This window comes from Meriones unguiculatus, chromosome 3 (genome assembly GCF_030254825.1).
Source record: "Meriones unguiculatus strain TT.TT164.6M chromosome 3, Bangor_MerUng_6.1, whole genome shotgun sequence".
Classification (NCBI taxonomy): domain Eukaryota; kingdom Metazoa; phylum Chordata; class Mammalia; order Rodentia; family Muridae; genus Meriones; species Meriones unguiculatus.
This window is the reverse complement of record NC_083351.1, coordinates 128,911,580-128,934,722: the sequence shown is the minus strand read 5'-3', so window position 1 is coordinate 128,934,722 and position 23,143 is coordinate 128,911,580. Positions and strand designations below refer to the sequence as shown.

The 23,143-nt window shown below is 39.5% G+C and overlaps 1 non-coding gene across 1 annotated transcript; it reads right to left on the bottom strand.

The window, feature by feature from the left end:
* Positions 1-7,670: 7,670 nt before the first annotated feature.
* Positions 7,671-7,777, bottom strand: LOC132653452 (U6 spliceosomal RNA). Its single transcript, XR_009591191.1, has one exon. It is a non-coding gene; the product is annotated as a U6 spliceosomal RNA (small nuclear RNA).
* Positions 7,778-23,143: the final 15,366 nt, after the last annotated feature.

Below are 23,143 nucleotides of genomic sequence, written 5' to 3'. Positions count from 1 at the left end.
ATCGACTGATTGTAAGAGAAGCTTCCCATACCCTTCAAAATTAGTTTAAATGTATGTGGGGCAGAGTATGCGTGCATGTTATTAGATTAGATAGCGGATGGCATGGTTTTACTGATGATATAGAGACACTACAACATGTTTCTCTGAAGGTAGTTTATAGCCATTCTTCAGGTTAATGTTTTTAATATCTGAATGTTTGTTACTGCCAGAGAGGTAATGTTTACATAAATCGATTGTGCCATTTTATTATGCAGCTGTAATACGGTCTAGGTTTTCACATGTCCCTTGAGTTTAAGTTAAGCTGTCAGGGTTGACTTTTAAAATGATGTTACCATCTTCTTCCATTCATGAGTTGAATGAAACAAAAATAAATGTGGCCTTTTGTACATGTGGCTATCCAGGGAGCTTTATGTTAATCAGAAATTCTTTTCCTCAGTGCACTAGGGACCTCCATGTATGCTCAGCTAAGGATTTTCAAGTATCTAAAAATCTCTGCCCTGAGGAGGTGAGAGAAGTGCTTGGTTGGCTTCCTCTGATCCTTCCTACTGGCACTGAGATCCATGTACATGTTTCAGGGATAGAAAATGAGTACCGTTTGCCCAGAATTTTTTTTATTAGTTTTTTAGAAAATTTTATTTATTATTTTTTAAATATTTATATTATATATTTTTGTTGGCATACTTTTTAAAAACTTTTTTATTTACATTTCTTATATCTCTTTCTCCCTATTCCACCCTAATTCCTTCTGTCACTCCAATAGCAGGTAGGGGAGAGGAAGAGTTATTGGGAGAGGGGGTTACAATTGCCTTAGCTGCTTCCTGATGGTTATGGTCATCAGGTTCCTTGGAGCCAGTCCAATTCTCATTTTAGGAGATCTTCAACTTCTTGACTCACTGCACCAACAACAATCAGGAGCCACAGCAGGGGAAGCAGCAGCAGCCTTTTTCTTTCTCAGTGCTCCTCAACACTCTCTGGGATCTGGCATTTATTCTCTTTCCAGAGTCCTAAGATTTAAGCTATCTGCAGCTAGCAAGGAGCTCCTCCCAGAGCCCACATGGAGCAAATAGTTTGCTGCTGTGGACTCTCTGAATTAGTCCCACATCTCACACTTGGGATTAAAGCAAAAACATGTTTATATCCACAACTTTACATCCTTGTTGTAGCCCCATCCCTCCTCCCCTCCGAGGCCCTCTCTTTTCCCCCTCTTCCTCCCCGTTTCCTCAAAAAAAAAAAAAAAAAAAGAAAAAAAGAAAGAAAGAAAGAAAAGGAGCTTCCTTTCCTTTCCACCAGTTGCAAGGCAGTTCCACCAGAGGGAAGTAATCAAAAAGCTGGCAAATGAGTCCTTGTCCGATGTAATCCCCACTTCCCTTACTAGAGGACCCACATGAAGCATAAGCTGTCCACCTGCTACATCTTTGTAGGGGGCCTAGGTCCAGTTCATGAATGGTCCTTGGTTGATGCTTCAGTCTCAGCAAGCACCTGTGGCTGATTAGTTGGCTCTGATGGTCTTCTTTTGGAGCACCTGTCACCTCTAGGTCCTTTAAGGCACAGACACATACATACAAATGTTATCTGGGTTGACGCGTAGTGCATTGGTCCTGTTTGTGTAATAAGGGCCAAAAATTGGCTTGAAATCAAAAAGTAGAGATAAAAATGAAAGCAAGTAATTAATCAAAATGTAAGTAGTGTTCCTATGACAATCAATATCCTCCCCAAAGGAACATTAATGAGACAGTCCCTAGAAGTGTCACCTATAAGAATCTGAGGGACTAGACACAACACTAAACTGAGGAACAGTCTCAGTTTAACACAATCAGTAACCACGTATTAAGAATGAACTGGGTAGGTTGGGTATGCTGTAGAAACATTCCTTGCTTCATCCCAGCCTATACTTTGGTCTTTATAAGGCTGAGAATGAAAAGGAAGTCACAAGAAAGAGATGTCACAGCAACCCAGGATAAAGAGCCACAATGCTGACAAGGGTGCAAGGAAAAGGAAACCCATTTTCTGTTGGGGAAATATAAATTACTGTAGTTACTATAAAAATTAGAAAGGAGGAGCCTGCCTACAAAATGATAAAGTCACCCTACTTTTGGATATATCTATGATTGAAGAAACAGACTGTCTAGGGCATAGAGACGTAGCTACCTTGTCAGTATGGTCTTTCCTGGTAGTTGTCCATCCAGAAGGGCTCACACATGTCTGTTAGTTTGCAGTATTGCTTTTCCCTCCCTATTCCTGATTATTCAGAAGGTCTGGACACAAGGATCTGGGATTACCCTAAAAGCGAACCATCTGTCCACTATTTCCATTGTTCCTATGAGCAGCTTACTTTTGAGAAGGACACTAAAACACCAAATCTTGTGTAGAGACATCATCAACCGAGTATTTGAAGCTGTTTTATAAGAGACTCCGGAACATCTAAAAAACACAGGAGGATCAAGTGGGGAGAGGGGAGTATGTAAAGAGACAGCTAAAATTAAGGTCCTTTTGGGGGTAGTATGAAAACCTAATACAGTAGTCACTTTCTAAGATATATAAATATATGCAGGCTACCTAAATGAAATTGCCAAATAATGGCAATCAGAACCCTAACCGGACATCTCTTGTCACCAAACGAATTTTCCACTTCTGTGACTAGGTTACTTCTAATTGAGTTTTTTTCCAAACAAGTCCTGTGAAAATCCCAAAATAATTCAGGCTGTTGCCAAGACTATAGGTTGCTCTCTGCAAACTGACAACAAGGCCCCATTGCTGAATACAACACCAACACAACTCATTAACATAGAGAAGTAGAGCTGGTGTCAACATGGAGCCTTCACTCCTGCATGCTAGTCTTTGGAAGACACTCAGCATGGTACCAAAGGAGAAATGTAAACACCAGCCTGGCAATAAACCCACTGATCTACAATGGTGTCCTGGCTGCAAGATATGCTAGCACAACAGTGGCACAAAGCTTATGGAAGTAACTAATTAATATTTGATTTGACTTAAGGCCCACTCCACAAGATGGACCCTATACTGGACACTGCTTGGGTAACCAAGAACCTGAGACTAGATAGCCCAGGAATCTGGTAAAATCAAATACTACTGTTTTACTAAAAGAACATATATATAAAATGACTCCTAGTGACGCTCTGCTGTACTCTAAAATCAGCCCCTCACTCAGCCATCATCAGGGAAGCTTCCCTCTTCAGCAGATGGGAACAAGCAAAAAGACCCACAGACAGACATTATGCAGAGTATGAGACACTTTGGAACATTCAACCCTAAATGTAATGTCTCCATAACGTTTCTCTCCTCAGGGATCAAGGAACCTTGCAGAAGAAGAGACAGAAAAGGTGTAAGAGTCAGAGGGCATAGAGGACACCAAGGAAATAAGGCCCTTTAAATCAACAGAATTTTCACACATATTGACTCACAGAGACTGAGGCACAGAGCCGACATGGGTGTACAAGATCGGGTTCTAGAACTGAAAGGAGAGGTGGAAGAAACTTGACCCCACCTCTAACCCAGAGGCTATCTACAATTGGTAACCCCTTTCAAACATCAATTTAGTTTTCTCCAGGGGATTTTCACTGGGGAAACAAAGTACTCCTAAGGGTAGGCTGCATGTCCAGCAGTAGATGGCCAGCAGAAAACAAATTCAATGGCATTTTTGCTTCTTGTCTCATAATGTCGTGTCAGGGCTTTAAAAATAAAAACATGCTTTTTATAATTTTTATTTGATTTACATATCCTCTCTTGCTCACTCTTTCTTAACTCTATAGGTCCTTTGCATATATATAGTGGCTTTCAGTTTAGTATTTTTATAGGATTCCTGACTATGCAAACAAGTGTTTCTTTGCATACCTGCCTGTTTCTTGGGATCTTTTCCTTTCCTTTCCTTTGTCCTATTCTGATGTGCTTGTTTTTGTTATATTATTTTATATTACTCTTTTATATTATATTAATTAGAAGCCTGTTGGTTTTCTAATGAGATAGAAAATGGGCAGATCCAGTTGGGTGGAGAAGTAGGAAGGATCTGGGAGAAATAGAGAGATAGGAAACCATAAACAAGATATATTAAATGAGAACAAAAATCTACTTTCAATAAAAAAACAAATCAAACAAACCCCAAAAAGCAAGTGATTTTTACTCATAAATTTTCTTTTCTTTTTGAAATTATAATAATTGTGTTATTCCTTCCATCCCCTTTGTCCCTTCAAGTTTTTGTATATATCCCTTCATACTCTCTTTCACATTTATGACCTCTGTTTTACATTAACTGGAAACTAAGTCATGCTGAGAACAGAAGTAGTCTTCCTCAGGGAAGAATACACCAATGGCTATCCAGTAGCAAATAGCTGTGAAAGCGTACAAGCAACTAACAATATACAGACTTAAATAGATTGTTCTGATGGAGCAATTTTTATAAAGGCAGTTTTATAGCCTTATTTTAAATGGTGTTCCCATAACATTCTTTTCAGACCATTAATAACAGGGTCCTTGTATGGCTACATTGTAAATTTCTGACCAGAAATAGGAACATGTCTTTAAGTCTTTCTTTTTCTCTACTATCCATTGTCTACCCACTTCAAAGTCCACCAGTTTTAATATCCAGTGTGAAGAACTATACAGAATATTTGGTAACGTTTATCAAATCTCAGGACTTACACCATCAAGAGATCTGAGTGAAATCCAGAAACTGACATATATAAATGATCCTAGGGCATTTTATTGCAGGGGTCTTAGTCCATTGTCTGGGAGCATCATTCTGTCCTTTGTTGTTTCAGTATGGTAGGTGAGCAATGACTGTATATCTGGATGCATTTTTAGCTTCATTGTTTTCTACTTTAGCTTTAAAAACAAAAACAAGCTAAATGTAGAATGCCAGGGAATCATGCCACTGTTTTATTGTGATTACATTTGAGTCTGTGCCTTTGTCTCTCTACATTTTTACCTCTTATTGTAATTCAGTGATGGAGAAAACTATTTGTTCCCATTGGGCAGGTTTTTAGCTTTGATAAATGAGTCTCTCTGATGAGTTGATTTTCAAGGATACTTTGAATATAAAATTAATCATTGCTTTCAATATATGAGGTCAAATTTGATTTTGAAAAACATTTTTGTGGAGATATTGAGAGACTGTTAGAAGCTAGGTGATGGGTAGATACTGTAATTTCACACAGAAATGAAAGTTTACTTGTAAGTGCATTTCAATACTCTTGAGGATTTTAGATATCTTAAAAAAAAAAAAACCTGGAGACGACTGGCTTTCTTAGTAAAGTGAACACTAATTTGGTAACAAGCAATTATTCCCTACTTTAGTTGATGTATGAATTTGGCTGTGTGTATTGTGCTCTATTAAACAAAGTGCAGGCAAGTAAGTAATCATAGTTGTTTGGGGGGGGGAAGCAAAGCAAGCCTGGCTTATCTAGAGCCCAGGAATTGGTGTACGTCTTACTGGAGTGGAGAGGAAGGCAGAGGAGTCACTATGTGTTAAATGTTAAATATCTGCTGTCTTGACTGATCCTATCAGTCAAGTGTTATTATTATCCTTACTTTACAATGTAAAAAACTGGAGCTTAATGAATTTGTCTAAAGCCATGGAGATGGCAAGGAGCCTAGCTTAGATCTGATACCAGACATAATTTAGAACCTAGTTAGTGTTGATTCCCACATTTTGGGCATGATTTGGAATCAGAAGACTGAAAGTTATCATCTTGTTATTTATGAGGCTCAATTATTCTCTCGTTTTAATAACATGTAAGTCTATCCCAACAGTATCCTTCAGCAAATCTTGCTAACTCTGAAAATTTACCACTTTTGTTCATGAGCCTACATGGAGAATTAGGTTACCTGCAAATGACATGACCCGTAACTTAGAGGAATTAGAACCCATCTATTTCTCTGCTTTGACATAGCTCTTCCACAGCTGGCTCCACACTACATATGGCCTGTACTTAGTTTTAATTAGTTGAATGGTATAATCTGCATACGATAAGCATCATATATTTAAATTGTGTGATGGGATAAGTTTTGACGTACACTGGTTAACTATCATCAAAATCTAGCCATCTGTGTCAACTGTGGAGCAGTTACTTGCTAGAATAAATTTTTTATTTTATGAAGTTTCTATAAGGGCATCACATTGCTTTTATTCCTTTATATTTGGCTTCTTTAATTAAGACAATGATTTAGATCTATCCATGTTGTATCAGCCATTCACTTATAACAACAGTTCCTTTCCCCTTTGCTGCTGAAGAGCACTCCAAACATGGATATGCCACAATTCACTTGTTCATTTACCTGTAGATGGATGTTTTTAATTTTCTGACTATTACATTTAAAGCTACTATAAACTTTATAAACAAGCCTTTGCAGGGGTGTGTTATTTCATTTCACACCCACTGTATGAGTGTGAGTGTGGTAGTAAAATATCAGGGTCAGGCAATTGTCATATTAAACTTTTTCTTAAATTTTTAATATGTTATGCAGCCTCTGGCTCCTGGCCCTCCAGGCAGTGTCAAGAGTGGGCTCCCTGTCAGAGTGTGGCTCTCAAGCTGGACCAGACATTGTGGCCACTCCCACAATTTCTGTGCCACCTTTACCCCAGCACGTCTTGTAGGTAGGACAAATTGTGTTTGTGTCTCAGTCCTTCCAAGGGAAGCCTTGCCTGGTTACAGGAGATGGCTAGTTCAGGCTCAGTATCCCCCATTGCTAGGAATCTTAGCAAGGGTAACTCTCATTGATTCTTGGGAGTTTCCGTTGACCTGGGTTTCTAGCTCATCCCAGAGATGCCAGAACCCATTCTGGTTGTCTTTCCCAGTGTTCTTTCTCCATCCTCCCTGTGCCTGATCCTTCCTGTTCCCATCCCCACCCCATCCCCACATTCAGTCCCTTCTCCCACGCATTCTCTGTGTTTATTCTGTTTCCCTTTCTCAGTGAGATTCGTGTGACCCCCATCCCTTCAAACTCTCCTTGTTGTTTAGCTCCTTTGGGTCTGTGGATTGTAGTGGGATTTTCATTTACTTTACAGTGGATATCCGCTTGTGAGTGCATACCATGTTTGTCTTTTGGGGTCTACATTATCTCACTTAGGATGATCTTTTCTACTTCCATCCATTTGTCATTTGTCAATGATGTCATTGTTTTTAAGAGCTGAGTAATACTCCACTATGTAAACTGTACTACATTTTCTTTGTCTATTCTTTGATTGAGGGACATCTAGGATGTTTCCAGTTTCTGGCTATTATGAATAAAGCTTCTACAAACATAGTTGAGCAAGTGTGCTTGTGGTATGGTGGAGTGTCTTTTGGATATATGCCTAGGTGTGGTAGGGCTAAGTCTTTTTTAAAAAAATTATTTATTTTTATTTTATTTATTTTTTATTAATTATAGCTTATTCACTTTGTATCCCAGCTGTAGCCCCCTCCCCGATCCCCTCCCAAACCCACCCTTCTCTCACCTCTCCCCATGTTCTTCTCCACGTCCACTGATAGGGGAGGTCCTCCTCCCCTTCCTTCTGACCCTAGCCTATCAGGTCTCATCAGTGCTGGCTGCATTGTCTTCTTCTGTGGCCTGGTAAGGCTGCTCCCCCCTCAGTGGGAGGTTATCAAAGAGCCAGCCACTGAGTTTATGTCAGAGACAAGCCCTGATTCCATTACTAGGGAACCCACTTGGAGAAAAAAAATATGGGATGCTTCATGAATATACATGTCATCCTTGCTCAGGGGCCATGTTAATCTTCTCTGTATACTTCCAGTTTTAGTATATGTGTTGCTAAAGTGAGCACAAGCTGAGTCTTGATGTAGATCAATTACCAAATTTCTGAAACATCTCCATACTGATTTCAAAATTGGCTGTGAAAGTTTGCACTCCCATCAGCAATGGAGGAGTGTTTCCCTTACTCCTCACCCTTGCCAGCATTAGCTGTCACTTGTGTCTTTGATCTTAGCCATTCTGACAGGTACCTCAGAGACCCACCATGCAACCAAACATGAATGGTGAAAAAGTCAGTGAAATGATTTCTAATGATATTCTGTTATACTCATAGATTGGCATCTAGCCCAATTATCACAAGAGAGGCTTCACCCAGCAACTGATGGAAACAGATGCAAAGACCCACAGCTAAACAGTATGCAGCACTTGCAGAAGAAGGGAGGAAGGATTGTAGCAGCCAGAGGGGTCAAGGATATCACACACACACACACACACACACACACACACACACACACACACCAGAAAACCAACCAACCTGAACCTATAGGGGCTCACAGAGACAGAACCACCAACCAGAGAGCATGCATGGAACTGACCTATGCCCTCTACAATATGTTACAGTTGTGTAGCTTGGTTTTCTTGTGGGACTCTTAATAGTGGGAGCAGGGAGTGTCTGACTCTATTGCCTGCATTTGGGACCCTTTCCCCCTACTGGGTTGTCTTGTCTAGCCTCAATAGGAGAGGTCGTGCCTAGTCTTGCTGCAACTTTATATGCCAAGGCTGGTTGTTGCCATTTATCAAGGCTGGCCCTTTCCTGAAGATAAACAGAGGAGGAGTGGATGGTCAGGATGGAGAGGAAGTGAGGGGCCACTGGGAGGAGAGGATGAGGAGGAAACTGCAGTCAGGATGTAAAATAAAGAAAATTAAAAGAAAGTTAAATATCTATTACTAGTGTTACTATTAGGAGCAGGGACTTCTGATCAAGATGACCTCAAGAGAATCATAGATCACTTTTTAAACAGAAGAAGTGCACTTTCCTGGGCTATGTGTGTGGCTGTATTCATAGTGTATTATATAAACTCTAGGGAATGTCTTTCCTGTTGTGGACATATACTTCATATTTATTTGGAAAATTTCTAGCGGATATTGAGGAAGAGGAATTGTTTCTTGTCTCACTCAAAGAGACCACATTCTGTGAATATGACATAGCTTCTGGTGATTCAGGACCTCTTACAATTATACTTCTTTCATGGTCCTCCCCAATTCTTACCATGCCTAGGTAGCTATAACTGTGGATAACTGCACCCCAGGAGAAAGGCACATGGTCTACCATAGATATTTGTTGGTACTAGTTTTGGCAGATTTTAGTGGTATTACATAACATTTCTTGCAGAGTCATCTATTCTTCTTTTTCATCCAAACCCAAAAGAATAGAACTTGAGTGAAGGACTGAAACGGAATCCTTTTGAGAAAATCCACGTATGAATTGCCTTTCTTGTTGCTATAACAAAAACGATCAAAAAGTCACTTAAGAAAGGCTTATTCTGGTTTACCATTCAAGGGGACACATTACATGGAGGTAGGGAAGGAGCCGCAGCAGGGGCAAGAGTGGGAGGGAGGGGGGCCAGCTGGTCATACTGCATTTGCAGTCAGAAAACAAAAGGTGAACAGGTAATAGTATGCTTTGAGGCCCACAATCAGTGGCAAACTTCCAGCGAGGCTCCACCTTCCTAAGTACGATTGCACAGTCTTCCCCAACTGTGCCCGCAGCAGGGGACCAAGTGTCCAAACACATGAGCTCATGGGTGACATTGTACATTTAAAACACAACTTATCTGGTATATTTTAACTTCATCATTTACAAAATGAGGAAATTAGACATGCTGACTATCAAAATAATTTCTAATTGTAAGACTTCAGATCACGTAAGGTTACCTGGTTAACAAAATAAGATTATTTAAACATTTCTTTTAAATTGTTCCAAAGGTGAAAATAAGGGACTTAAATAAATTTTCAAACAATCTTGATTTACAGTAGCACCATTTAAAACCTGAAAATACTGTTCTAGGTGATCATATGTTTGTGAGGTTTAAGCAATCTATCTTCTTTGCACTCACTCTCTTACACTCATAAAGAAAGCATTTAACTCAGAGACTTAGTCAGAAGTCCTGAGGGAGGTCCTAGCTTTGCCACTCATGGCCCGTGACCTTGAGTTAGCGTGTCACCACTTTTTTTCCTCACATTTTTTCTTCTTTGTATGCAATGGAAATGATAACATCAACTTTCAAGATCATTAGGTAGACTAATCAAAATTATAATTTTAAAAGCTCTCAGTAGACTTCAACATATCTCTCTAGCTATCATCTATCTATGTGCCTTTCTATCTTCTGACCATTTAAATATACTCATATTCTCCATGTTCAAGGAGTCATTACTATGATACTTAGGGGTTTCTCATTACAGCAAAATGGCAACAAATGCAATAGAAAAACAGGGTATTGTCTGACAAGTCCTTTGCCCCTGAAGCACTTTTCTATATCATTTCTTCTTCCCAAAGTAATTGGGAAATTTATTCAGATTTTAGATCAGGAAGAAAACACATAGGTAAGCATAGATTGAATGTATTTTATTATCTTTGAAGATGTCCCTCAATACTTATAGGAGGTATTTGAATTGATTTTTCTCTACTATTAAATCATTCTAGAAAAAGAAAGATTGCATAATTTAATTGTGTGTTTTTAATTTTCCTCTTCTATTCTTCAAAGATTCTCAATGCTATTCTACATTTATATTTCTATTTGTGAGGCACACACATGAAAAAGCAGGCAGACTATGAATCACTTTGAGAAGATAGTCTCTCTGTTCTGCTTGACCTTGGCAAAGTTGGTGAGGCATATTCTAAATACTAGAGTGTTTGATCTTTTTATTAATATTTCCTATGTCTATATAGAAGCCTTATCCCAGAACCTCAAAGGCGATTCACTGTCATTATTAGTTAATAGACTCAGTGTCCTTGAGAGGCAGGCACAGGGCAGGTGGTGTTATCTGTCTAACTCATGTGAAAGAACTAGAAGTCAGTGTGATGCCTCTCAGCTGTTCTGAGTAGGTCTGGGTGATTCAATCTCAAGTCTCACTGTTTGCTCAGATTCAGTACTTTCAACAGTACTGATTGTTTTTTAAGTTGAAAAACTTTGGGCTCATGAATAGCAAGAGCAGGAGTGTAATGCTAAAATTCAAATCAATTGTTTCTTCTTGCCTGGAATGAACTCTTCCTAATACTTGAGAAAGGATTTTCAAATTTAAACTACTATATATGCATGTATCCCATCATGCATCTGTCTACCCACCCACCCACCCATTCATCCATCTACTCACGCATTTATCCATTTGTCTATCCTTCTATAAATCCACATATCCATCCTTCCATGTACACATCCAGATGTCTACTTTTAACAAATAATTATAGGTATTTTTCTACATCTTAAAGCTACAAAGTTGATATTTAATCTTTGATCTCTAGGGTATTAACTTCTACTAGAAATTAACATATTATTTAATAAGTTATTAAAAATAAGATAGATTATTTTAAGAGGCACATATGATGTTATAGGTTCAGGAATAGCTGCACACTGGCCACTCGAGTACCAGACTAAGATTGACTAAAGTTTATTGAATGCTGAGGAGGTATAGGAAGTGTGGGGGGACAGCATTACTTCATTTTGACTAGCTAAACATAATTGATTTTGTTCCAAGTGTATTGTGTTTTATCTAGGTAGCTAGACAAAGCACTTTAAGCTAATTGGCTGGGATTGAGGATAGAAGAGCACTTAGGGGCTCTCCAGCTTTCTAGGAGTAAGAAACATAGTGGGATGTTTCTATCTTTAACTCAAGCAGAACATGCATTTATCATGTATTGTTTTATTCTAAGCAGCAAGTATTGAACTACTGAATTGTATCCTGGTCTCAGGCATGTAGGCCCGAGAACTTGAACTTAATTTCACTTTATGATCAAGATGGAGACTTGGAGTCAAAATGGCTTCTGATATGCCAAAGGCTACAGCAGGTGTTAACAGAAGAGCCATAGTGATAGAATCGTGCGGAAGAGTTACATGGCGGTTCATTGGGTTCATAAATCATGCCATGCAACTGGTTCCATGTGGGAGGTTTATTGAGGGAAGGGGAAGGGAAAGGGAAGGGAGAAGGGAGAAGGGAAGGGAAGGGGGAAGGGGTCACAGAGACCCTCCCTGGGCAAGGCAGGAGATAAAAGAGAGGAGATTCAAGTTCTGTTATAAGGTGACCCAGAGTATGCACAGGTGGTTCCAGGTGGTCCATAGGTGGCTTCACAGATACCTGATATCCGGTTTGTCAGGTCCCTTGGGGCTGGCCGTAGAGATGCCTGCTTACGGATCCCAAGACATAGTTATGCTAAGAACTAAAATAGATCTCAACAGAGGAGCTGTAGAGTTTAAGCAGGTTACAACAATAAGAAAGTAACACAGGCCTAGTCAGTTCTATCTGGTGAAAACTTCATATAGAAAATACATTGTCTTTAAATACAGAAATCCACAAATTTTAAAAATTCATGCAAATGCTATAAATTAATCTATCATGCTTTAATTTTTAAGAAATGTATAATTATGTGTGTGTACATGCGACAGTTTGAATAAAATGGCACCCCACCCAATAGGCCCATAGGGAGGTGTGGTCTTGTCAGAGAAAATTTGTTTAGTTCACTTCCTGCTGCCTGAGAATCTGGGTGTAGAATTCTCAGCTACCTCTCCAGCACCATGTCTGCCAGCATGCTGCATGTTTCCTGCTATGATGGTAATGGACTAAACCTCTGGAAGTATAAGTTAACCCCAATGAAATGTTTTCCTGAATAAGTGTTGCCTTGTTCATGGTGTCTCTGCATACAAATAAAACCCTTACTAAGACAGTTTACAATATATGTGTGTGACAGGTCATGTGTGTGGAGGTTAGAGGACAATGTTGTAGAATCAGCTCTCTCCTTTTGTCTTTATGTGGGGTTGGGAATTGAGTTCAGGATGTAGGGCTTGCACAGCAAGCACAGCAAACACTTGTCATTTTGTCATCCACACCATGCTTTCGAGCTGTGCATTTCAGATGTCAGAGAGTCACCAAAAAGACTTGCTGAGGCACAGGTTCTTTGCCTCCCATGGCAACCAATTGCAGTTCTTGGATGAGTGCATTTCTGTAGACTCTCAGAAGCTGTGGATTCATGGCCTGCACTTTGAGAAATGGTAATCTAGAAGCAGAAAGAATCCTGAAAATTACCAAGTCATCCAGGTGATCCGTTGGCTCATTTTCCCTAGAACTTGAACAGAAACAAAGAATAAAGGAGATAAAGAGCTCTAGGGGCAGGGCCTCATGGTTTTGCTTCCCCTGAATGTCTTCACGTGTTGACTGGTGTCACACAGTTCTCTGTAGGCACCAGTGTCACTGAGATTTCATGGGTGCAGCATTGATATCATGTCTAGAAATCCCAATCTAGCATTAGGCACCTTTTTCTTCTGGCTCTTAAAATTGTTTTGTCCCCTCTTCTGCAATGTTTCCTGAGCCTAGAACCAGTCTTCTCCATGGTAATGCTTATCTCCTTGATAGGTTACAGCTCCAAGTGTCCAGCCCTAAACACATGTATAGAAGAGTTAGACTAGATGATATCAGCACGTTTGTTATGTGTGTGTAACAATGATTATGGAAGAAGAAGGCAGGAGCTTGAAAGAGAGTAGGGGCCATGGAAGGAGTTGGATGGCGGAGAGGAAGGGGTTGAAATGAATTAAATACATCATGTGTAAATTCATATGAAATCCTCAAAAATAAAAACTCAAGCAAAACCAAAACCAAAAAAGAATGAACATTCTAGTTCTACATGAAGCAACTCTGGTTTAGAATTTGTTTTTAGCTTTATGCTGATGATTTAGTCAGGAGCAAAACTGACTGCATAATGTTTTCAAACGATGTTTTCTGATAAATATGCTTCCCAGAATCTATAGTCAGAGATTTTTGGTTACAATGATAACCATTAAAGTGTTTGATAGAAGCTAGCCCATGAGGTGCACCTTGGTGTCTCTGCCGTGAGAGGATAAAAAGCAGCAGTGGGAGGGAGACAGGACTCCCTTTCATAGCAATCACTTCCATGGGGCCCAGCTGCTTCAGCTGTAAATGTCACAGGACTCTAGTGAAGCAGTGAACTCTGGAGCCAGCTCCCGTGACTCCTGCTCTGGTAAGGAATTATGTCTTATGCACATAAGAAGTTTACAGACATAGCAACTCTTGCGTGTTCAGATGTGGGGTTAGAGGGATGGGTGAGCCCCGGGAATGTCAGGGTGACTCTCACTTTAGGATTGGAGCAGCACTTTTGTTTTACCCCTCAAGCTGTTCACATTAACAATCGTATGTCTGATGTAGGGATGTAGTTCACAAACCTCTCAAGGAATCTCTGATCCTTGGGATCTTTTTGTAGGGTTTGGCCCTTGCTGTCTCTTTGTATCCCAGGGCTGAGATACTGGCTGGTTTCGTAAAGCCTCAGGAAATGTTTGCTAAAGGGAAGAGGCCACTGTAATCCTATGAAGCCCCTATTCAACAGGACTGGATCTTCCCAAAGCAACAAATCAAGGCTTAGGGCTTGCCTGAGGCAACACAGGAAAGGTGGAAAAGTTCCTTTAGCACTTAACCAAACAAGTCCTTTAGGGGCACTCCAGACCTCACCTCTTTCTGGTTTATGGTACCTGTGTGGTCCTGTGCTGCCCACGGCCTGTCTAGGGATTCTATTTACTTTTGGTCATTTTCTTAGTAGGTGTATATTTTGTTGACTGATTAATTGCGGTTAAAAAGTCATAACATAAATCTTACCACATTAACTATTTTAAATTTCCAATTTAGATGTTAACTATACTTACACTGAGATTGGGATAGCCAAGAAATTTTTATCTTGCAAATCTGAAACTCTGTACCCATAAAACTGCCATTTTACTTATTATTTTCTTAAATTTGACAACTTTAGTTACCTTCTATGAGGCAGATCCTGCAGACTTTCTTTTCTGATTGGCTTGCTTCACTTAGGTTCATTCACGTGAATGAACCATATGGCTGGATGTCCCTTTTCTGGAAGACTAAATAATTTTTCAATATCTGTACACAGCACAGTTCTTCGTTTATTCATTCATCTGTTCCTTCTCTGTCGTGTCATTGTGACTGATAATGCTATGAACGTACTGTGCATTTTTTGAGAGCCTGCTTTTAACTTTTAAAAACATATGTGCAGAAATGGTTTTCCAGAACCATATAGCAGTTCTACTTTTAATGGTTTGAAGATTCTTCACACTGGTTTCCACAGTGATTATATTATCTTATGCTTGAGCACAAGGGTTTCCGGTTGCCTACATCCCTAGACTCATGTATTATAGTGTTTCTAATCAATAATAACTTGCAGCTTTGATCTGAATTTCTGATTATTTGTGACGTTAGATCTTAGAATATATTTGTTGTCCATTTGTAGATCATCTTTGAAAAAAATATTCATTTATCTATTCACATTTGTTGTTGAGCTTAAATTCTTTATGTACTCTCAATATAACCCTGACCAGTTTTCTCTCATTCTAAAGGTTCTTATTTTTTTTAAATGTTAGTAATGTTATTTGACATACAAAGATATTAAATTTTGGTGTGGTACCACTTGTATGACTTTTGCTTTTATTGATTTTGCTTTTATCTTCAAAAAAGAAAAAATCATTCCCAACACTGTCACCAAGATTCCAATTTTCTTCTAGGAATTTTATAGTTTTAAGTGTAAGTATTTAGAAACCTGCTTCTGGGTTGCCTAGCAACCTATGATATCGTGTCCCCAGCCAGGTAGCCACACCTGGAAGGCGTGGTTACCTTGCTCTTTAAAGGGAATAATCTACCACGTGGTCCCTCTCTTGCTCCCCTTGCTCTTGGCCTCTTGCCTTCTGGCCCTCTCCCCTTTCTCTGTCCGGGTGCCCCCTTTTTCTTCTCCCCCATCATGTCCCCTCTCTCTCTCTTCATTTCCATCTAATAAACCTCGTTCATATAAAATCTGTTGTGTGCCTAATCATCATTATTTAAATTTTCCCCATCATTGGTGCCGTGACTCAGAAGGTCTTTCCTGGCTTTGCCAGAAACCCTTTTTGGATTTCTAGGGGACAATGGATGGGTACAAAAGATTTTTTTTTTTTTTTCTGTTCTAGCTACACTTAAAAATCTTTACTTTTCCTCAACTATCTTACTGCGTACGGCACATCTGTCCTGTCTCTGGTTCTAGTGCTCTGAACTCCGGGTACTCAAGCCGCGCCAAAATCAGCTTGGGAAAATTCCTGGCATGCTGCTTCTAGGTAAGAAATTGCTGGGGATCCTGTATACAGATTTGCACAGCTGTCTGAGCTCCCATGAGCGAGATTTTAAGATTTGCACCGCTGCCTCAGGCTCACATAAGTGAGATTTTGAACCTCCTGCGTGTTCTCCGGGCCAAGTTGGTTTTGGGGGGAGGTGGGTGGAGCCATAGCTTCATTGCAGACTCCACATGGTTTCACGGCCATTTTGACTTAGGGCAACCTCTACAAGAACAACGCCGTGCCCTGTGCTCATCCCTCCCCACTCCTGCAAAACTCCAAGCCACTTTCGTTCTATACCCTGCCTATCAATATTCTGACTACTCTAAGCTGTTATTTTCAAGCTTAAAAAAAATTCTTTTCTTCCTGATTTCTGTACGCTCTACTCTTAATATATATATATATATATATTAAGAGTATATATATATATATATACATATATATATTGCTTTAAATTCTTAACTAATGATTTATAGATTTATATAATTTTTCTCTTTGGGTTACAAGACTTCCTTAATCATAACTGTTAATTTTATCTCCTTTTAGACTAGAACAACAACAAGCCTCATTTTAAATTGATATGGAGTTTTATAAAAATTCAAAGTTACGTTTTGCTATCTATAAATGAACCCTGCTTCAAAGTAAATTTTATAAATCATAAAATTTCAAAGTTATAAATGTCTATTCAAATTAAATTGATTTAAAATGTATGTCTAAATGCCCATGTTTTTTTCAATTCCTGGATTAATAAATGCTGTTGCTGTTTCTCCTGCCATGTGCTGTCTATAATACGGATTCCCACTAGGCTTTCTGGCTACTAGGTTTTCTATAATAAATTCAAATGTAATTTTAAAATTGCTTTATACTGTTCTATGATATTGTTGGTTTTAAAACTCTTAATTTGGGTTGGTTACTACCTACAGGTTTTTACCAATATTCTAAATTAAGATCTATTAATTTTAGAGGTATTTATGTTAAAATTTGGTCATTATGCTATATCTCTACTATCAAAAGGTTAAAATATGATTGGTCTTATTAAATGATATTATTATTAATCTATAGTATAGTCTTAGACTTTTATAAGCTATAGAATTTGTGTCCTCACTTAAATGGACTATATATATGACTTTTGAGGCTCCAACTTAATAGGGACAAAACCTAAAGTCCTAATATTTAATAGTACCAAATGCAAGTTAATAGTCATCTCATAGATGTCCAGATATATATTTATAGTCCTACAGATGCAAACATGGTCTCACTGCAATCATTAATAAACAGCTGAGGATGGTCATTGAGTCACCATACAGGAGTTGGTTAAAATAATAATAATAATAATAATAATAATAATAATAATAATAAATATTAATAAAAGAGCCTTCCTGACAGGCTCATCCAGAGCAATAACTATGCTCCAGACCTTGGCAGCTGCTCTGAGATTATTGGCATTCCTGCACAAAAAACAAGAGGTCTGCATTGCCCCATCCCACTGGGGTATAGCCAAAAGTCAGTTTTGCCAGGTGACTGTTTCAAATGTAGCCAAAGAAGACACTAGTCCCACTGCTCCCTCAACAAGCCATGGCTGCACTGGCAGACTGTCCTTTGGAAGTCAAAATCCTTCCATTCAGTTTTGTCCTCTGTGCCCAGCCATGGAGGTTCAACCAGCACAAGAGCCATAAACACTTCCAGCGTTCCAGTTCTTTGGCCTGGTGGAGGACAAATAAATGGCTCCTTGATTCAGTGACCTCTACCACCCTCACCCAACCCAGGGTAACATTGCAGGTCTGTTTTGGCCTTTCACTGGGGTCCTACGGACATGTTGCCAACTTCTGTCTTGGAGACTTCAGATGCCTTCTCAGTTCTCTTCATATTCAGGAGACCAGGCCTTAAGCCCGAGTCCTAGAGTTGCTATTGTCAGGCCTAGATACAATATGTCTTGTTCCCAGACTCAAAAAATGGGCCTAAATGAAATCTTTTACCATCCCTTTATTTCGCTAAAGGACAATAAATGTTCATAGCAGTCTCGCCTATGTCTCATGGTAAATAACTAGATACAAAGGCCAAAAAAAAATATTGTTTGAGAGTCTAAAAAAATGTCTTAAGATTGGTAAACAGCAGTTATACATGTTTGAGAGTCTAAAAAAAAATGCATTAAGATTTGTAAGCACAAGTTATACATTTTTGAGAGTCTAAGAAAGCATCTTAAGGTTGATAAATGCAAGTTATAAATGTTTAAATGTCTAAGAAAATGTTTAAGGTTGGTAAATGCAAGTTATAAAGTTATAAAGCTTGCAAGGTCTAAGGTGATTTAAGGTATCCTAAGTAGGTAAAAAGGCTTAATATTTCCTCCTGTTGCTATGCTACTTTTATAGTGACTGTCCAGAGCTTTGACCTTTATCAATCGAGCTCCGATTTATTAATCTAATTTTAATACAAAAACATTCCACTATACCACCCACTATCATGATTCCAAGCTCAAGATTTTAAATCTCCATAATGTGTACTTATACTAAAGGTTAAGATCAAGTAAGCTTTTGTCCTTTCTCCTTCACAAAAGGCTTCTGCCTTTTCAGAGCTCACCTTAAAAAAATGCTTATGCTGTTGACACAAATCTGTATGTCTACTACTGCCTTTTCTACGATGTATATTTCAATGCTGATTACAATTGTGATGCTAACATGTCTAAAGTTTTATCTCCTTCAGAAAACTTAAAAATAATTCTTGTAAGCTGCAGGAAACCCACCTGAATCCACCTGTCAGGTCAATTGGGCTCCAGATAAGTAATGCCCTTATTGCCTATCTCAGAAGGTGGGATTCCTCTCCTTTCCCTGGTTTTGGGAATTACTTTCCTGGCTACCAGATTGCTATCTGCTGCATGCAACACTGGCTGGATTGGTGAGTTCTCCTCATTGGCCAGCCACTAGATTGGTGAGTTTACCTCATTTATCAGCATAAAAAGCCTCTCTTGTTAGGGGAATCTTGACTGTTCAGTGTCCAGTAACTTCTTACTATCTTTTGAGACAGGAGGGGACCCCCCTCAACCATAGTCTTCACTGGCTATGGTTGACTCTTTCTGCTGACCTACATTTAGGACTTCCTCTTTCCCCTGGGAGAGATCTCTTCCCTATGAGCACAGATTCCCCTCATGTTCACCTATGAAAATCCTAGTACTAGGTGAACTATGCATCCATGGGCAGCTGTGTTCCTGGTCTTTGTCCAAAAGCTGACCAGCTATTGGATCATGTAGGACCAAATATATCTACTGGGTCAAACCTTGCTCTTGGGACATCTTGACCGGTCACTGACTCCTACCCTCCTGTCGGGAGCCGGGAGCCCTGACTCAGCGGCCTGCTTTGATATTTAAATCTCAGCGGAGAGATGGCTTTTAGCAGGTCTTTACTAATGGCAGAGGAGAACTTGCAAGTCCATCTTCTTTTGTTTGTGACAACAGGTGGGATAGCTTGTGAGGGTTACACCTCTTCCTCAGGCTCCTTGTGCAAATTGACCTATTCTGAGATGTTTTACTGGCTAAAGTAACTCCTCAAAATAAATAAAGTGGTCACAAGGCTGGAGGCAGAGGATGAGGCAGCACTGGAGACTGGCTGCTGGCACTGTTTGCTGCAGCAGTCTGCCTTTTGCAAAAGCTGTCGAGTCTGGACCTTTAAAAAGTTTCCTGTGTGCTGTGTGTTTATTTTATTAATTTTAATCCTCACACCCAACTCAAGAACCGTTCGACTCTGCCCGGCTGAGTCCATTTCCTCCCAATGGAAATAGTCCATTCGTCTATTCCTCCAGATTATCCTCTGGGATGTCTTCTGGAGAATTTCAGATTTCCACACCTAGTGCCTGCTTTAAGGGCCTCTAAGTTTACACACTTCTGTAACCAAACCTCGCCTCAATTACAGATCCAGAGCAAAGCCTTTTAATTACTGTCAGTGACTGAGTAAATAAAGGTTCCTTCAGGTAAATGGAGTTTCCCATATTCAAGTCTCCTTGATCAAAACCTTCCACCTCTTTTTGTTCTCCCAAAAGTTTTAAGTGTACACCTAGAGAACTTTCTCCAAAACGTACTTAACTTTATCTTCTGCCTATATATATTTCAGTATCCTACCAGCACAGATGTTTCCTATAGCCACAACATGCGAAAGCAGCTACCACAAGTGTTCCAGTCAGATCTCACAGACTTCTATCAAGCTGGACCTGCATTTTCCCTCCCAGCCATGGATGTTCTTGCAGACCCTGGACAGCATCAAAGCAGCCTGTTCTTCCTGGACTTGGCCAGCATTTCAACCTTTTGACCTCCCTACAGCTCTCTCAGTGTCAGCAGGAAGTATCCAGAAGAGAATCTATGCCCTTATTCACTTATTATTAACAAAAGGCTGGAATGGTGTGTTTCAGGACTAGGACAAACAGCTCCAGTTTCTCCCAGCATTCCTCAGTCCCTACCTGCTGTCTTGCATGGCTGGCAACTCTCTACTGACAACCCTCTACCCTAAATTTTCTGGGACAGAGGTTTCCACTCCTCCTTTTGATCATGTAATCTGGCCATTTTGTTGCTATTAGTTCTTCTCTCTCTCTTAACCCCTTGCATGGCAACCAAGAGCTGCTTCCAATGAACCTAAATGTATATACTTTAACTTGTCTTACATGAGAAGCAGTCCAACTTCCTCATTTTTTAAATATAGAAAAAGGGAGGAATGTAAGTATTTAGAAACCTGCTTCTGGGTTGCTTAGCAACCTATGATGTCCTTGTGTCACTGGCCAGGTGGCCACACCAGGAAGGCATGGTTACCTTGCTCCTTAAAAGAGAACAATCTGTCACATGGTCCCTCTTCTTGCTCCCCTTGCTCTTGGCCTCTTGCCTTCTGGCCCTCTTCCCTTTCTCTGTCCAGGTGCCCCTTTTTTCTTCCTCCCCCATCATGTCCTGCTCCCTCTTCTCTCTCTCTTCATCTCCATCTAATAAACCTCTTTCATATAAAATCTGTTGTATGCCTAATCATAATTATTTAAATTGTCCTCATCATTTACCGGGAGCCAAAGCTATCTAGTGGAGACAAAGGTAGTTACTGAAGCCAAAGCCAAGTAGAGAGCAAAGCTCATTTAGTGGAGACCTAAAGCTATGTAGTGAAAAGTTATCTAAGACCCTAAATCATGGGTGATAGATTGTGAGGACATCTGTTTGTTAGAGCATCCGTAAGATATCTTTAGAAACCATCCTTATGGTATCTTGCAGGTACAATATTTAACCCATGAAAGCACTCTTCCTATTTCCTGTAGCAGTAGATTAACCTTCCCCCTTTCTTGCCTTCTCCCTATATAAGTTGGGTAAAAATTTCTAATAAACGGAAGCCTTGATCAGATGAACAGACTTGGCTTTCATTCCTGTGTCTCTTGTCCTCTCCCCCCATTCCTTCCATTCTCCTACTTTAGGAACCCCGTTGAAGCCCCGTGGGTCAGGGCAATCATTAAGTCTTGTATTTGGATTTTTAATTTATTTTAGTTGATTGTGATGTACAAGCACCTAACTTCATGTGTATATCCAGTTTTTCAATATTATTGTGGTACAAAAGAGTCTTTCTCCATACTTAGTTTCCCCAATGTTATTTGTTGAAGATATTGTTCTTTTCGTGATATTGCCATCTTTGGTGAGGATCAATCCACTCTACATGTGAGAGGTTCCTTCTAAGATCTTTTTTTTTTTTCTGTACCATTGCTCTGTTTGTCTGTTTACCAGCACCAGCCTTGCAATGTGTTTTCAAACCATGAAGTATGAATCATCCGGTACATACTAGATTGACACAGAAGCTCTTCCTGAGTATGATAAGGATGGTGGCCAGGTCAATGAGTAGAAGAGGATGATACAGCAGGTAGGGTGATGAGTATGACCCACATTAAGAACATAGTCCTACATGAGCTACCCATTCAGTTTTCTTTAGTTACTCTCACAGATGTTCTCCATGTATATTGCATTGTGTGATATATGAAAAAATGGCATTATTCACTTTCCCCATATTCTGTTCCCCAAACAATCCATATGATGAGTAGAAACCAGCATGCCAAGCAGTAAGTTTGCAAAAGACATCTATTCATTCTTACGTGAAAAAAACCTCATATTATGAGCTATTATTCTGATCCCTAATTGCTCAGGTCAAGACAGTTCATCTCTTTCACGTATTTGTTGTTTTGGAAGCTCTAGTTACAAGTGCTTTCTGTTTTGAGTGTGCATGCCCTATGTAGCCTGAGACCCTGAGAGGCTGACCACCAGAATCCATTCATCAGGGATGTACAGTGTACTCAGTTGTTAAGGTTACCTTAACAGCAGCTGGGCGTGGTGGCACACAACTTCAATCTCAGCACTTGGGAAGCAGGGAGATGTAGATCTCTGTGAGTTAGAGGCCAGCCTGGTCTACAAAGTGAGTCTAGGACAGCAGGACAGCCAAGGCTACACAGAGAAACCCTGTCTCAAAAAAAAAAAAAAGAAAGCAGTATCATGGAAAGATTTAGAAACTTTTTTTGAGAAGAATAAACTTTATATTTTTTGGCTACCCAAATTCTACCCCTAAACATACCAAAAACTAAAAATAAAATAAAGCTAACGCAATGACTCAGTGGTTAAGAGCACTTAATGTTCTGACAGAGAACCTGGATTCAGTTTTAAATACACACACAGTGATTCAAAACCATCCATTGCTCCAGTTCCAGGTGATCTAATACTTTTTCCAACCTGTACAGGTACTAGATACATACATGTTACACAACATACATACATACATACAGACAGACAGACAGACAAAATACCCATACATGTAAAACAAACAAATAAATAAATAAAATTTAAAAGAATGTTCAACCAAGCTGTATGTACTTCTGTACAGAGTAGATGGGCTGCAGTCAGTGGAGACTTGATGTGAGAAAGAACATGCCCTTAAACCATTTCCTTTCCAGATATCTATTCACATTCATAGATTTCCACGGGAGTCCAAGGAGCTTCTAGGCAAGGACTTTTGCAAATTCAGAGATGAAAGACTTGACTGAACAGTTATAGAGTGAGTTAGAGTGATAATAAAAACTAG